The sequence below is a fragment of the Danio rerio genome, chromosome 3 (assembly GCF_052040795.2).
Source record: "Danio rerio strain M-AB ecotype USA chromosome 3, GRCz13ab, whole genome shotgun sequence".
Taxonomy (NCBI): Eukaryota; Metazoa; Chordata; class Actinopteri; order Cypriniformes; family Danionidae; genus Danio; species Danio rerio.
In genome coordinates, this window is record NC_141023.1 from 38,424,965 (window position 1) to 38,430,118 (window position 5,154).

Consider the following 5,154-nt stretch of genomic DNA (forward strand, 5'->3'; position numbering starts at 1 on the left):
CAATGACAATCCGTAAAATATCCAAGTCAAACTTGTAAAAAGTACTGCAGAATTCTGAAGAAACATCTTGAAACATTTTTTAATAAAACATTAAAATAATAATATACAAACAAATATATATATATATAAATATAATTGCATAAGTATAAAGTCAAACTTTTTTTTTAAATAAACTTGAACAAAATCAATTGCACAAACAGCAAGACATGAGTGAGATGATAATACATTTCATATATATACACGTCTTGTGCAATTTTATATTTATAATTTTATTTGTATTACGTTTATTAAAAATGTATCAAGATGTTTCTTCAGAATTTGGCGCACACACATACATACATACCATACATATATACACACACACACACACATATATATATATATATACATATACCTATATATATATATATATACATACATATATATATATATATATATATATATATATATATATATATATATATATATATATATATATATATATATATATATATATATATATATATATATATATATATAAATGCAAATGAAAGAAACAAATTGTTCAAGTATCAGGGAACATCCTAATAAACTTAAAATGTTGTTTAAAAAATAAAACAAAATAGTGATGTAGACATTTGACACATTAGCTTTCTCTTCTTTCTTCCTCCATCCCTGTCAGGGGCAAGTTGTAGCTACCTTGTAATGCATTTTTCCACTTCTTTATCAGTGGCGTGTTATGGACATTTGTCTTCACTCCATCTGTGATTAAAAGATAAACAGATAATTAGTAGTGAACAAGTACTAATGTAAAAAAAAAAAGAAAAAATTAGGAAAAAAGTAGGTTACCTACGAAGCAAAAAAAAAACAATAAAAAAACAAATAAACTTAAAACACTTTGAAATTAGCAAGAGCTTGAACTTACCAGTTTCTTCATTTGTTCAGGCTGCTCCTTTAGTTGATTTTCAAGCTTTTCCAAATCAAATTGGCCAAAGGAAGGTCAAATGTGTTTACATCTGGAATTTCATCACGTCTGTTTTGGTTTTGTGAGAATCAGGCCCAGCTGCTGCTTTATGACGTTGCATGATTTTAAAACTTCAGTCAGTCGTGCTAAAAAAGAAAAATAACAGATTAGTATAAATCAACCTGTAGCTTATTCTCATACAACCTCTGTAAATACAACAGTGGGTTAGACACTGCTGATATTCTCTAGTTGATCTTTACTTTCTAGCTGCATTAAACCTTAACAAATTTAGTGATGTCTTCAATTCTTACAAAGACATCACGAGATGCAATAAGTTCTGTCTTGATCTCAAACTGCACTAGAACAAAGACTGTAAATGTTCATAGGTGTACCGAGGGCCAGATGCAAAAAAACAAACGTTGTCGCGGGCCAAATTTTACATACATCACACAGACACGTGTGTGTGAGTGTGTATATATATATATACAGTTGAAGTCAGAATTGTTAGCCCCCCTAAATTATTAGCCACCGTTTATTTTTTCCCCAATTTCTGTTTAACGGAGAGTTAAACATTTTTTCCCACACATGTCTAAACATAATAGTTTTAGTAACTCATTTCTAATAACTGATTTATTTTATCTTTGCCATGATGACAGTAAATAATATTTGACTAGATATTTTTAAGACACTTCTATACAGCTTAAAGTGACATTTAAAGGCTTAACTAGGTTAATCAAGTTAACTAGTCAAGTTAAGGTAATTAGGCAAGTTATTTTATAACAATGGTTTGTTCTGAAGACTTAAGGGGCTAATAATTTTGACCTTAAAATGGTTCATAAAAAAATTTAAACCGCTTTTTTTCTAGCCGAAATAAAACATAAGTCTTTCTCCAAAAGAAAAAATATTATCAGACATACTGTAAAAATGTTCTTGCTCTGTTAAACATCATTTGGGAAATATTTAAAAAAGAAGAAATAAATCAATGAGGGGCTAACAATTTAGACTTCAACTGTGTGTAGATAGATAGACAGACAGACAGACAGACAGACAGACAGACAGACAGACAGACAGATAGACAGATAGATATATAGATATATAGATCATAACAAGAACTGCTGCTTAATTGAATGCATGTAATAGCGACACCCGGTGGTTATTTATTGAATTACGTTCATTTTTGTATAGCGGGCCAGATTCTATTGATATTTATAGAAAAGCCTCGCGGGCCGTAGTTTGGACACGCCTGGTGTACTGGAATGTACAGTATCTGTGCATCTTGATGGTGGTCTTAAGATTTCTGCCATAGTCATTGATGGTGATGGTACTTGTGGTGCTGCCTTGATTTCTGAAATCTTCATACCTGCCTTTTATCCAGCCTCTTTGTTCCAAGTAATTTTTCTTCATCACGGTATAGATGTGTCTATACTGTCCCTTAATCAGATACATTTACAAAACAAAACATCACTTTAGTATAGTGCCAGGGCAAAACTCACAGGTTGTAATAGATCAATGACATAATGTTGACAGTATGCGTTTAAAATAATTGCAAACAAACCTGTTCTGTCTTTAGATGTATGACAGGCGATCATCATCCTCATCTGTCTACCAGTCAGAAATCACAGTTGCGTGTGGATGTTTGAGCTTCCTCATATGCATCTATAATGAAATATCACATTGTTGTTAACCTCCCGTAAAGAAAAGTTCAAATCCTGAAATACTATCAAAGTTAATTAATGCATATAATACCTATAGTGTAAATAATCAGTACACAGAAGGTTGCACAAGATTTATTCGGAGATTCATGCAGAGCGACAGCCTTATGAATCAGAGACATAGATTTGTAAGATGGTCAAGCACATGCATTTTTCTGTACCCATGAAGATTAACCTACCTTTGTGAAAAATGTTTGATGATGATAGCCAATAACAATAAACCATTTCAGCTGTTTGTGAAGCAATTAGTAATGTAATGTCTGAAAAGCTCAATCAATGTTGAAAATGTATCAGCAGTTTACAGCTTATGGACTTTTAGCACACAACTATAACATGCCTATTCACGTTCAAAAGAGTGTGCCATTGACTTCTTTGGTCGTGATGTGCTGCAAAATGATCTCACTAACCTTTGTTAAACAAGACCAATAAGACTTAACCAACAAATATTGTTACCCATTCATTTAAATCAGAATTTATCACTGTCAATAACATAAAAAACAAAAAAAACAACAACATCAAAATCTGCTTTAAGACGTTCAGTTTTACATTAACTGATCATTACAGCTTGAACAAAAGATATAATTGATTCACATAGGCTAACACATATGAATTAAAGTGCATAGTAATATATTTCTCTTGGATAATTTAAAGAGAATAGTAAACAGTCGAATTTCGATCATTTTTTGTGACTAACTGCATAAACAAGATAAACAATAATATTTTATTAATCCAAAACGATTAGTTTTTATTTACACATAATCACAGAATTAATACTGTTGGATAAGTATACGCCTGTACAATGATTTTTTCAACATCCACGGTACTTTATAATGTTAAATCAGGAAAAAAACACGTTTTGCCATGTTAGTTAATGGATTCGTCTACAGAAACTTTCTTTAACGCAAAGTTAGAATACACACAAATTCGTTTCATGTTTCTTTAAAATAATTAAAATAGTTTTCAGTTACTACACACGTTACAATCTAACATTGTGTTAGGGACAGGAACTTTCAGACGTGTTTGTAACTGTTAGCGTTAGCATACATTAGCTCCAGTCGTGTTTCTTAAAGCAAGTTACATTTCGTATCAAACTGTTTTAAATTACTAAACGCTGTTACAACCAAACACCGTGGAAATGTTTTAAGCTCTAAATTCGCTAATTATACAGTACACAAGCAGTAAAAAGCTTACCTTTCTGACCGGAATCCACGTGAATCTTTGAAAAACTTTTTCTTCTTGTGATCTTCGTGCCATGGTGGTTGACAACCAGCTTTTTGGAGCATTACCGCCACCGTCTGGATGGAGGTTGGATCAGGAGTTTAGTAACGCATGTGTTTATTATGAAACCAACTTCTGCTTTAAAAAAAAAAAAACTGTCAGCACAGGAGCGTGCTATCTCAAAAATAAGCGAATTTTACATAGTTTTTCTCTAGATGCCATGTATAATCTATTTATAAATAATAATGTTTTGTTTGCGTCTAAACATAGCGACCATCCACACTAAATATTCTTTTTTTTTTTGCTATCGTACCATTAATATTTTCTCAAATTAGCATTAAACGTGGAGCTAACAGATTACTAGATAAAATAAGAACTTAATCGGTTGCCATCAGCCGAGTCCTTGCCAGAGGCGGCCAGGACTCTACAGACAGACTCGGGCCGGATATGGTTGATCGGAATCGGGCCAGTGCTTTACAGCCGCATCACAACCGCATGTGCGCGAGCGAGCTGCGGGCCGCACTCGGCCCGGATAACACTCGCCGATGCCGAGTCGGAGCCGGAGGCGCCGGAGGGCAGCCGAGCTCGGGCCGATTACTGCCTGCTATCTGGGATGGCATCCCAATCCCATTAGCAGTAAATTTATATATAACAATAAAATACTGTATATAATCTTGTAGGTATCTAATTTTATTCTAGTTCAGGGCCCCTGATATAAAATGGGACCCTTTTTTGTTACTTTTAGGATTTTGCAACTTTATAAAAAAATAATAGATGTCAACAAAGTGCAATAAACCCGTTCTACAGATTTTCCACCCCTTAGCTTAGCTTACTGTCTTCACACACAAAGTCAATGTTGGTTATTATTCACTGAACATTTTATTTGATGTCTGTATTTTGCACCATCTGGCTTTCCATATGATCCCTGAGCACTTTGGGAATCACAATCCCTCAGGACATGATGGTGTGTTCATTTTGGTAGACCCACTGAGGGGTCATTCTGATAGCATTATGTCACCTCATCTGGCTTAATTCAGTCTTAATAGAATCCTGTCAAGCAAAGATTCCAATACCACATGACACTTCTTGCACCTTCAAATAGCTGCACAGGTATTTGAAGTCTAGCATCAAGAAACACAACAAATGCTCACAAATACAAAGCAAGGTAGAGCAAAAACAGCCTGAAAGTGTGTTTGTGTGTGTCCCCTGGGTTTTGTTTCAGGCCTGTTTAAGCTAGCCAGCATCAAGAGAGCATGCATGAAGTGGTAGATCTCCTCAGAG

General features: G+C 33.8%; 1 long non-coding RNA gene across 1 annotated transcript; it reads right to left on the reverse strand.

Annotated features, from left to right (window-relative positions):
• Positions 1–701: 701 nt before the first annotated feature.
• On the reverse strand, positions 702–3,875 carry LOC147845810 (uncharacterized). Its single transcript, XR_015481083.2, has 4 exons — positions 2,499–3,875; positions 2,304–2,374; positions 905–1,089; positions 702–741 (listed from the first exon to the last, which is right to left on the reverse strand). It is a non-coding gene; the product is annotated as an uncharacterized LOC147845810 (long non-coding RNA).
• Positions 3,876–5,154: the final 1,279 nt, after the last annotated feature.